Genomic DNA, 11,797 nt, shown 5'->3' with positions numbered 1-11,797 from the left:
GGAGGGTGGGGCCGAAAGGAGCAGCTCCCTCGGCTTCTGAGTGTCTGTCTTTCTACCTCTGTCTCCGCTTCTCTCCATCCTCCTCTCCCGCTCCTCTCAGCCAGCCAGCCTCTCTGCTTCTCTACGCTCTTCCTCCTCACTCTCTCCTGACACAGTGGTCCCTCCCCACAGGCTGGGGAACATGTCTACCACAGCCCCAGCTGAGCCAGCCCAACAGGGAAAGTCTCTTTTTTCTACCATTTTTATATCGGCCCTGGGACACCCTGGGGCACCCAGCTCTAGTCATACATCCATTGCAAGGCTTCCTCGCTTGTCAGGAAGATGGAATTGCGACCACTGAAGTGCCTGGGTCATGTACTTCCCTGTGTGGCCAGGAGGGGGCAGCACAGCAGGTGTCTCAGCAGCACCAGGACTGCACGGAGTGAAGAAGGGGTCCCATAGGAAAGAGGGATGGGTCCCATAGGAAAGAGGGATGGTTCCCATAAAAACAAGGGCAAAGGAAAAGAAGCTGGACACACACAACCAATAACCCTCCCTCCCCTCGCAAGTAGGAAACATTTACAGCAAAGCCTTGAAACATCTTACCACTTCCATTTATCTTGGCTTTTATTCAAACTAGACAGCAAGAGTTCTTGAATTTGCACAGATCAGGCTGTGTGAGGGATTCTGTCCTGATTAAAGACATCTGTGGGTTTGCTTTTGTAGATAGCATGTTCTCCGGTCCAAGGGAAAGCCAGGCTGTGGCACAGACAAACGAGGGCACCCAGATCAGCAGCCACTAGTCTAAACTAACAGGACTGTCTTCAGATATTTCCATTGGTGAGTGTTTCTGTCATGGAACAAGGAGGAGTTACAAGCAAATCAGCCATTCAGGGCCACAGCGCAGGGCCCTGGAAATCACCAAGGGTGTTTGTGTCAAGGCAGAAGGCAGTTCAATACTCAATTATTGCTTTTCTTGGGGTTCTGTCCACACCATGCCAAAAGAGCTAGTTTAAAAGTGAAAAATCAGGTTCATCGCATAAAAGCCCTGTCTCCCAAGCTCCAGTCTGCTGTGACCGAGGCTCTCCCACCAGCCACTGGGTGCAGAGGAGTTGCAGTCTGAGGAGCTACCAGGCTTGTAAAGAAAAGATGACGATATTCAGGGGGGGAAGCGGGACCACCTTCTATGTGAAAGAGAGGATGTGAGCCATTCATGTTTAATTTCTCATTATTCTTAGAAGGAAAAGGACCTTGGCACCGCACACACCAGCTTAGGAGGTCATCACCTCCCCAAGGGATTGGAAATGTTGCCAAGAGTGGAGTTATGGCCAGGAACTTGGAATTTGCTGGGGGACACTGGCACATGCCCAGCCCCTCCCCCTGCCCCGCCCCGCCCTGCCCAGAGAGCGCATGCGCAGTGAGAAAAGTCGAGTTTTATGAGTACTTTGTGTAGACGGCCTCTCCTAACAGACAGGAAACCTGCAGGGCTGGGGCACAGGTGGATGAGGGACGTCTCGGACTTTTCGGCCGAAACTTGAAGGATTCGGAGGACTATCCAGGAGCAGGGGTCTGGGCTCAGAGGGGAGAGGAAAGGCAAGAGTGAGCCTGTGGGGTTGAGCGTCACCGAGGAGCTGTGAGCACAGGAGTGTAGACAGCTCCCCGGGAAGGGTCTGAGCCAGTAAGGGCCCCGTCCCAGCCGCCACAAGGACACCGGAGAACGTGGGTCCAGGGGCAACAGACACCTGTGTCGAAGACGGCAGCACCCACAGCCCTAAACGGACCGCTTTCCCCAGGCCCTGGCGAACTGACCCGCTTCGCCCGTCCTGTCCGTGTCTCCTCTGGTGCGGCTGGATTCTTGTCCGACTCAGGGAAGAAGCAGGAGCCCCAAGAGAAATGCTGGACTTGGAGTGAATGTGACCAGCCCACGTTCCCACCAATTTCATTGGCAAAATCAATGATCTGACACAGCAGCTACTCTTTCAAAACCACGCGTGCAACACAGCCTTCGATACTTTAGATCCGGGTGGGCTAACCCATCTGACCAGACTGATTTATGGTCATTTCAGCCCCCAACGTTTTTTTGTAAGTGAATCTTTCCATTAGTGTGTGATCCTTTACCCCCAGGAAATGTGGGATTTAGAAATACTGAGGGAGTTCCCGTTGTGGTTCAGCGGGTTAAGAACCCGACTAGTATCCAGGAGGATGCAGGGTCTATCCCTGCCCTCGCTCAGGGGGTAAAGTCTCCAGCATTGCCATGAGCTTTGCCGTGAGCTGTGGTGTAGGTCGCAGGCTCGGCTCGGATCCTGTGTTGCTGTGGCTGTGGTGTAGGCCGGCAGCTACAGCTCCAATCCAACCTCTAGCCTGGGAACCTCCATATGCCGTAGGTGCAGCCTTAAAAAGAAAAAGGAAATACTGAAATCGCTCTCTTCCCCGCTCCCTCTCCCGGCTCTGTTCAACCTCCCTGGTTGTCTGGAGGTCTGAAAACTGCAGGCCAGGAGCCTCCTCTTAGGCTGGCACTTGGGATGGAGACGGTGGCCCGGCCGACCCTGTACCAGCCCTCTCACTTGGAGCTCCTTGCTTCCCCCCTCGGCCGCCTCTCCTGCCACCAAGAGGCAACTCAGGGCAGGAACTCTCCCAAGAGCCTGGTAGTCAGTAGGGGCTCAGAAACGATCTTTGTGAAATTGAAGGAATGGCTGAGCACGCCTCAAAGGCAGAGGTCATGGTGGCACATGTTTGCCCTTCACCACCTCCGCATGTGAGCTCCCGGGTCGTGGGGCTGAGTCCCTGGTGCAGGACGGAGGCCTCTGCTGCCTGGCCTTGCAGCCAAGACCCAGGCAAGGTGACGTCTGATTCCTCTCTGGCTAGAAAGATGACGACTCACTTAGAGATCACCTCTGGCTTTGCAGCCAGGGGGTCTGCGGGCAAACAGCTCCTCCCCTCCAGGTGGTCAGTGACAACTAGCTAGAAATAGCACCAAGGTCAATGTTGGGTCACCAGGAAAGCCCCCTCCCTCTCCACCAAAATGGTGCCATTGCTCGTGATATAATCATAGAATCTAATTTTTGGAACACGGATCTTCGAAAGCCATTCGTTAGAGAGCTACGCGCACTACAATTACCCAGGTCAGGATTTTCGCAACTCACACCTAACTAACAGTGTTATTAAATAATTAGCATATGATCGGGATATTGTATTTTACATAGTAAAAGAGGCGTGCTGTGTTCCAAGCTCTAGAATGTTAATCCCCCACCCCACCCCTTGCTCCCTTGTGTCCACCCGCTGGCAGTTTTTTGTTTTCACACCTCCAACCCAATTACCCTTTAGTTGGAAATTTCTGCAAGAAATGGAGCCGAGGTGTCACGAGAGAGATTCCCAGGGGCTCTGGGGTGTAACGCGGCTGTACAGCAGAGACAGAAATATATCCAGGGTGAGGGGACTGGTTGTCTCTTCCTCCCTGGCTTTTCCCAGGCAGAAAGGGTCTGAGGCAGGCATGGATTTCCGAAAGGTGTCAAGAACATGCTGGAAGACACCAATAGCCGCATTCAAAAACAGCAAGTTCATTTTCAAACCCTGACCCCAGAAAGAAAGAAGCAGTTATTTCCACAAAGATCAGCCTGAAGACAGGAAGACGCTGCTGTCGCTGACTGGGTTCCTCAGATGCAACCTAATACCTTCTGCCTCTGGGCCCCCCCATACTCTGTTCCCTGTACCTGGAATGCTCTCCCCCTCCCCCACCAGCTGCTCCCCTCATTGGCTGTTTCTTTCCAGATTTTATCTCAAACATCCCTTCCTCAGGGAAGCCCACCCAGATTCCTCCACCAGCAGCCAAGCCAGGCCCTGGAGACTCGTGATCACAGCCGCTCCACTTTGCCTCCTTGCCCTGAGGCTAAGGTACAGAAGTGTATTTAGTGACGTGCTTTTTTTTTTTTAAATCAATGCCTGCCTCCCCTGTGGAATCTAAGCACCACATAGGGGTGAACCACACCCCTTTTCTGCTCCTTATTACATCCCCAGGGCCCACCCCTCCACGGCAGACATCCTGTATTTGCTGAATGAATGAAACAGATAAACCAGACGAGAGGCTCAGCCGGGCCGGGCTGGGCGGGCTGACTTCACCCTGGCCAGTCATCTCTCTGGCTTCCGTGCGTGCTTTATGGCTTTCTTGCCCTTTCACACGTAGCTAAATTGCGCCCTAAATTGCAGCATGTGTGCTGAGCCAAGGACACCTGATTAGGAGGAAACGCCAGGCCCAAAGCCCCCGTCCCCCAGCACGAGGACAGAAATAACCAAAGGCGGCTTCTGCAGAAGACAAGGCTGGGCCTTCGACACAGCCACTGGGGCCTCTTACACCCATCATTTCTTTAAGCCCATTCGTGAATTTCCTTCACCGGATCTTTGTGGAGCACACGCCCACCACGTGCCGGGCCGGGCCACGTGTCAGGCCGGGCCACGTGTGGGGAAGACAGCAGCAAGCCCACAAAAAGCCCTGTCCTCATGGAGCCTGCAGTCCAGCGAGGAGAGACAGATAGGAAACAACAGGAGGGTGGGATGGAGAGGATGCCAGGTGATGAGGGCATCACAGAGAAGGTAAAGAGATGCGGGCAGGGAGCCTTGCTCTTTTAAGGAGGGCCTCTCAGAGCAGCTGCCGGCTGTTGCAACAGTCCTAGCAGCACGAAGCATATCTGCTGCTTCTTCATCCTGCTGACCAGCAGCATTTAAAGAACAATGAGCAGTGGCCCCTGGTCCCCAAGATCACTCTGGGACATTTATGGTTTGTATTTATAGCTGCTTCATTAGGTGGTACCAGAGGGGTGGGCTGCCCACGCCGGCCGAGAGTTCAGGGCACTTGCAGGCCCAAAGTCCACCTTCCCCGGCAGGCTCGGGGCACTGCCAGCTGGCTGCCCAGTGGGACCCTCGGAAGGTGAGCAGAGTAAGGACAGGAAGGAAAGGTGACCCAGCCTCTGCTTCCAGAGCTTCCCACACACATCGCTCAGCATCTCAGGGGAAAGCTTCCATGCCCCGGAATGGCATTGCTGAAAGGTCCCTTAAACAGAGGGAAAGGGCAAACAGCAAACGTTTTGGAAACGTCTAGAACTACGAAAGGATGACCTCAGCCCACACCACACCTGCACGAGAGCCTTGGGGAACTGCTAAATCAGTCCCTAGGGGCTCCCTCTCTCCTTCCCTCCTCCGGTCAACTGGCCTCCAAGTTGGTGAGCTCTGTAACGTGGCCACAGAACAGACCACCTCCCAGTGGTGCCTTGGCGACTGGCTTAAGGCGATGGCTCAGCAGGACCTTCAATCAGAAACGTCCACGTCATTGGTCTTTCCCAAATCTGAACATTAAATTCACCAAGGTCATGTTTGAAGATGGCTCCTCCACCAGTCCTGATTTTGCTTTTATGCAAGAGTGGCTGCTCCAGCCTAGAGCCTGCGGTGTCCCCTCCCCCATGTCCCCAAAGCCCAGTTTCTGAGATGAAAGCTTTGGCGATCAGCTTTCCTAGCAGGAAGCAGATATTCTAAGTTCACATGTTCTCCCCCTTGCCAGAACCAGAGTTTCCTATGGCCCTTGGGCTCCCACTTCTGGCACAAGGGCCCTGTCACTCCTGTGCAAGCTGAAGGTCATGGTCATACCACAAGAAGGTCAAGGAGACCAACATGTCACTCTCTGGAGCTGTGGTGTCTGCACCCTGGGGCTCTCTGACTGGTCAGCCTTGCCTTCACCTGGACCCTGCCCCAGCCCCAGGGCCCACTCTGTCCCAGAAGCCATTCTTGGCTCTTGAGTTGTGTGTAGACATCCTAGCCTATGGGACTGGCCCAAATGCTCGAGCTTGGCTAGAACTTGGCCTTTGAGCCCAGCCTCCCTGCGAACCCTCCTAGATGTCACCCAAGATCCACTCCAAGCTGGGTGTGCAAAAGCACATTTCTTTTGTGTTCTCATCCATACCTTGTCCCAACACCCAGGTATCGTTCATGGCAGCCTTCTCTCTGCCGTCCCCTCCCCTGATGCTTCTCCATCCTCTGCAGGAACCTGTGTTATCAGGTTGTTACCAGGAAGTAGAAAAAAAAAAATAAATAAAAACAACCAGAGCAAAACCCTAAATTCCAAAGCCGCCTATTATTCATGCTTGTTTTCAATATAATTGTCTTTTAATTTTAAGGCTCACATAGATATTAGTTTCTCTTTCCATGAACTTTCTGGGACTACGTAACAGGAAGGCTCTCACCCTGGAGAACATGTTTACGTCAGTTACGCCGGGGAGAGGGCTAGATCCAGACGGCGGAGCAGGAAGGCCCTGAGCTTACCTCCTCCCAGCGTCACACCAGAGCTACAATGACCCAGAGGACAACTGCCTCTGAGAACCACCTGAAGGCACACAGAACAGATTTTCCACAATCAAGGATGCAAAGAAAAGGCCCCACAAGATGGGTAGGAGGGGCGGAGGTGCAGTCCAATCAGAACCCGTGGCCCCACCCCGGTGACCCCCGAGTGGGAGGGATGTCGAAACCAGGAAGGCCCTCGTGAGGAGCGAGGGGGTTGAGCCCCACGACAGGCTCCCCGGCACACGAGCCCCCATCATAGCTGACCTTGAAAACCAGTGCGCCTACATCCGGGAGAGCCAGAGAGCTGTGGGAAACCAAGACTCTGCTCTGGAAGGCTCGGCCGCAAGCTGACTTCCTCCTGGGCCCGGTGCAGAGGCAGCAGCTTGAAAAGCCCCTGGGTCACATGAAAAGGAGATTCCTTGCCCAGGTTTGGGGCCTGTGCCAGAGGAGCATGGATGTGGTGGCACGTTCCCCAGGGACAGAAGTGCTGGCAGATGCCATTTTCTCTACTCTCCTTCCACCAAGCTGGCCCAGCGCTGGCCATGTCTGTCACTGTCCATCAGTCTAGCTAGCCTTGTGCATCCCACTCCGGTGGTCTCCAGAGGACCCATCTCATCCAGCCTTTCAGAGTGGCCCCCAACCTGGGGCCCAGCACACCACAACAGTCACAGCTGGGCCTCACAGCCAGTCACACCAGGGAACAGCCCTCCCCACAGTGGACCTGCAGAAGTCATGGCCCAACAGCAACAGGAGGGCCCACAGAAGAGATACCCACAGAGCACCTGGCTCAGGTGACCAGGAGGGATGGTGCCACTGGGCCCCACAGGACACCTGCTTTGTAAGTCCACCTTTTCAAGACCAGGAGACATGGCCGATATGCCTAATACATAGAAGCAGACACAGAGAATTAGGCAAAATGAAGAGGCAAAGGAATACCTTAAAAACAAAATACTAAGACAAAACTTCAGAAAAGTAACCAAACAAAACTGAGATAAGCACTTTATCAGATAAAGAATTCAAAGAATAGGAGTTCCCGTCGTGGCGCAGTGGTTAACGAATCCGTCTAGGAACCATGAGGTTGCGGGTTCGGTCCCTGCCCTTGCTCAGTGGGTTAATGATCTGGCATTGCCGTGAGCTGTGGTGTAGGTTGCAGACTCGGCTTGGATCCTGCATTGCTGTGGCTCTGGCGTAGGCTGGTGTCAACAGCTCCGATTGGACCCCTAGCCTGGGAACCTCCATATGCCGCAGGAGCGGCCCAAGAAATAGCAAAAAGACAAAAAAAAAAAAAAAAAAAAAAAAAAGAATTCAAAGAATAGCCATGTGGATGCTCACCAAACTTGGAGGAAGAATGGATGAACTCAATGAGCAGTTCAAAAAAAAAAGAGATAGAATATATTAAAGGAACTCATCATAACTATAGCGTAAAATAATTGAAATGAAAAACACGATAGAGGGAATCAACAGCAGACAACAGGATGCAAAAGAATGGGTCAGTGACCTGGAAGACCGGCTTGTAGAAATCATCCAATCCGAACAGCAAAAAGAAAAGAATTTTTTTAAATGAGGATAATTTTGTAAAGCAACTATACTCCAATAAAATAAAATGTTTCCAAAATGAGGATAGTTAAAGACACCTCTGGGACAATAGCAAGCATACTAACATTCATATTATAGCGGTCCCGGAAGAAGAAGAGAAAGAAAGAGACAGAAAAACTATTTGAAGAAATAATGGCTCAAAACATCCCTAAGGTGGCAAAGGAAACCAATGTCCAAGTCAAGGAAGCACAGAGGGCCCTAAGTTGAACCCAAAGAGATCCACACCAAGACACGTAACAATTAAAATGTCAAAAGTTAAAGATAAAGGAGTTCCTGTCGTGGCTCAGCAGTTAATGAACCCGACTGGCATCCATGAGGATGCGGGTTCAATCCCTGGTCTCACTCAGTGGGTTAAGGATACGGACCGTGTTGTCATGAGCTGTGGTATAGGTTGCAGGTGCAGCTCAGATCCCACATTGCTGTGGCTCTGGTGTAGGCTGATGGCTATGGCTCCGACTAGACCCCTAGCCTGGGAACCTCTATATGGCATGAGTGCAGCCCTAAAAACACAAAAAAGATCAAAAAAAGTTAAAGATAAAGCATAAATGATAAAGATAAATCATAAAGGCAGCAAGAGAAAAACAGCTGGTTATACACCAGGAAACCCCCCATAAAACTATCAGCTGATTTTTCAGCAGAAACTTTTCAGGCCAGAAGGGACTAAAGTTCTTCTGCCAAAGTACTGAAAATATATATTATATATAATATATTCGAAGTACTGAAAGGAAAAAAGTTAGTCAGAATTCTCTACTCAGCAAGGTTATCATTCAGAATTAAAGGAGAGAGAAAAAGCTTCCCAGATATGCAGAAGCTAAAGGAGTTCATCGCCACTAAGCTGGTCTTACGTGAAATGTTAAAGGGAACTCTTTAAACTGAAAAGAAAAGGTCATACCTAGAAATAAGAAAACTATGAAGCAAAAAAATCTCACTAGTAAAAGCAAAAATAATAAAGACAGTGGATTAACCACCTATAAAGCTATGAAGATTAAAATACAAATGTAGTGAAATTATCTATGCCTAAAAAAAATCACCTAAATAGTACACAAAACTAAAAAGTATAAGATATGATGTCAAAAACATAAGACAAGGTGGGGGAATTAAAAATGTAGTGATGTTACTATGCACTCAAACTTAAGCAACCATCAGTTTAAAATAGGCAGATATATACATAACTTTTTATATATGAAACTCGAGGTGACTGCAAACCAAAAACCTGTAACAGAAACACAAAAATAAAGTAATATGAACTAACAATAAAGAAATCCATTAAATCACAAGAGAAGAGAGGAACAGAGAAGAATTATAAAAACAACCAGAAAACAATTAACAGAATGTCAATAATTACATACCTATTAATAATTACTTTAAATGGACTAAATCCTCTAATCAAAAGACATAGGATGGCTGAATGAATTTTAAAAAGAAAGAAAGGAAGAAGAGAAAGAGAGAGAGAGATGAAAGAAAGAACGAGAGAGAGAGAGAGAGAAAGGAAGGAAGAAAGAAAGAAAAGAACGAATGAACGAATGGACCTATATGTATGCTACCTATAAGAAACTCATTTCAAATTTAAAAACACATGCAGATTGAAAGTAAGAGGATGGGAAAAAAGTATCCCATACAAACAGAAAAGAAAGCTGAGTAGCATTACTTATATCAGACAAAATAGACTTTGAAACAAAGACTGTAATGAGAGACAAAGAAGAGCACTACATAATGACAATAAAAATCAATCCAATAAGTGGACATAACACTTGTAGACATCTGTGCACCCAATGTGAGAGGACCTAAATATATAAAGCGATATTAACAGACATAAAGGGAGAAATTGACAGTGATGTAATAATTGTAAGGGACTTTAACACCCCACTTACATCAATAGATAGATAAACCAAACAGAAGATCAATTAGGAAACACTGGCCTTAAACACATTAGATCGGGTAAATTTAATAGATATATATAGAACATTCCATCCCAAAGCAGAAGAATATGCATTCTTTTCAAGTGCACATGGAACATTCTCTAAGACAGATCACATGTTAGGACAAGTCGCAATAAATTTAAGGAGACTGAAATCATATCAAGCATCTTTTCCAACCACCACAATGTGAAACTAGAAATCAATTACAAAAAGAAAACTGGGGGAAAAAACTCAGATACATAGAGGCTAAGCAACATGCTTCTAAACAACCAATGGGTCAGTAAAAAAAAAAAAAAAAAATCAGAGAGGAAATCGAAAAGTCCTTGAAACAAATGAAAATGAAAACACAAGGTTCCAAAATCTATGAGATGAATCAAAAGCAGTTCTAAGAGGGAAGGTTATAGTGATACAGGCCTGCCTCGGGGAATAAGAAAACCTTAAATAAACAATCTAATCTTATACCTAGTGGAGCTAGAAAAAGATCAAAGCCCAAAGTTGATAGAAGGAAGGAAATAATAGAGCTAAGAGAGTAAATAATTGAAATATTTTAAAACAATAGAAATGATTAATAAAACTAAGAGGTAATTCTCTAAAAAGATAAACAAGATTGACCAACTTTTAGCCAGACTCATCAAGAAAAAAAAAGAAAGGGCCCAGATAAATAAAATCGGAAATGAAAGAGGGTAAACTAGTGGCCACCAGACAGGAAACGGGTGGGGTTGGGCAAAATAGGTAAAGAGGATAAAGATGTACAAACTTCCAGTGATAAAACAAACAAGTCATGAGGATGTAACATACAGCATAAAGAATACTGTCAATAAGGAGTTCCCGTCGTGGCTCAGTGGTTAGCGAATCCGACTAGGAACCATGAGGTTGCGGGTTCGATCCCTGGCCTTGTTCAGCGAGCTGTGGGGTAGGTCACAGACACGGCTCAGATCCTGCATTGCTGTGGGTCTGGCATAGGCTGGCAGCTATGGCTCCGATTCGACCCCTAGCCTGGGACCCTCCATATGCGGCGGGAGCGGCCCAAGAAATGGCAAAAAAAAAAGACAAAAAAAAAAAATTAAAAAAAAAAAAGAATACTGTCAATACTGTTGTAATGACTGTATGGTGACAGATGGTTACTAGACTTATTGTGGTGATCAATTCGTAATGTACATAAGTCAAATCACCATACTGTACACCTAAAACTGATAGAATATTGTATGCCAACTGTACTTCAATTAAAAAAGACCATTTACATATGTGTATATGTATAACTGAATCACTTTGTTGTACAGCAGAAATTATCACAACATTGTAAATCAACTATAATTCAATAAAATGTAAAAAAAAAAATAATGACCATTTACACAAGGTCCTAATTCCATTCACATTGTTGACTGGCTTAACATCTTTGCAAAATCTTAATCTTTCAGTAAAAAGTCATTTAATGTCAACGGTAGTCAGATTGCCACAACTATTGGCCATATTCAGAATTATCCAGAGACTCCCAGCCCTATGCTATTTATGTCCCTGGAATACCATCTTGGTCTTGCAACACCCAGAGCATGGGTCGTAGCAAGAGTGGTGGCAGTGGGTAAGAGTGGTGCGGGTAAACCTCAGTTGTATCCAAACGTTTCTCCGACTCGCCCTCTTCCGGGCTTAAGAGGTCTTGCTTATTGTACCTTAGAAAAGATAGAAGAGAGTCTTTCCAAGCTAGGAGCTAGCTGGTAGAGGCATTTCTGAATTTTCCTAACCTATTATTGAGACCTAAATGGAGATGGCATCTGGAGAGACTTGGCATGTAGAAAATGGCCAACCAGTCCTGGCTGAGAAGATTGTGGCTAAGCTAGGACAATTCTGATGACAACAAAAGTAACACAGGGGCTAATCCTCTGGCGCGGGGAGGGGAGGGGTGCGGGGTGGGGGGGGAGGGTACTGACACAACCCCTTGGGTGAAGAGCAGGAAGCAAATCTCTAGGCAGGGCTCAAGTGGC

The 11,797-nt window shown here is 47.9% G+C and overlaps 1 long non-coding RNA gene across 1 annotated transcript in view; it reads right to left on the bottom strand.

The window, feature by feature from the left end:
* The window catches only part of LOC110256800, a 171,929-nt gene continuing 160,722 nt past the window's right edge, over window positions 591-11,797 (bottom strand). Inside the window, exon 6 of the long non-coding RNA XR_002338809.1 lies at window positions 591-829. This is a non-coding gene — a long non-coding RNA (uncharacterized LOC110256800). The remainder of the gene's footprint in view (window positions 830-11,797) is intronic.

Source organism: Sus scrofa, chromosome 14 (assembly GCF_000003025.6).
Source record: "Sus scrofa isolate TJ Tabasco breed Duroc chromosome 14, Sscrofa11.1, whole genome shotgun sequence".
NCBI lineage: Eukaryota > Metazoa > Chordata > Mammalia > Artiodactyla > Suidae > Sus > Sus scrofa.
Note: the sequence above shows the minus strand (reverse complement) of the source record. Positions and strands in the feature narration are given on the sequence as shown.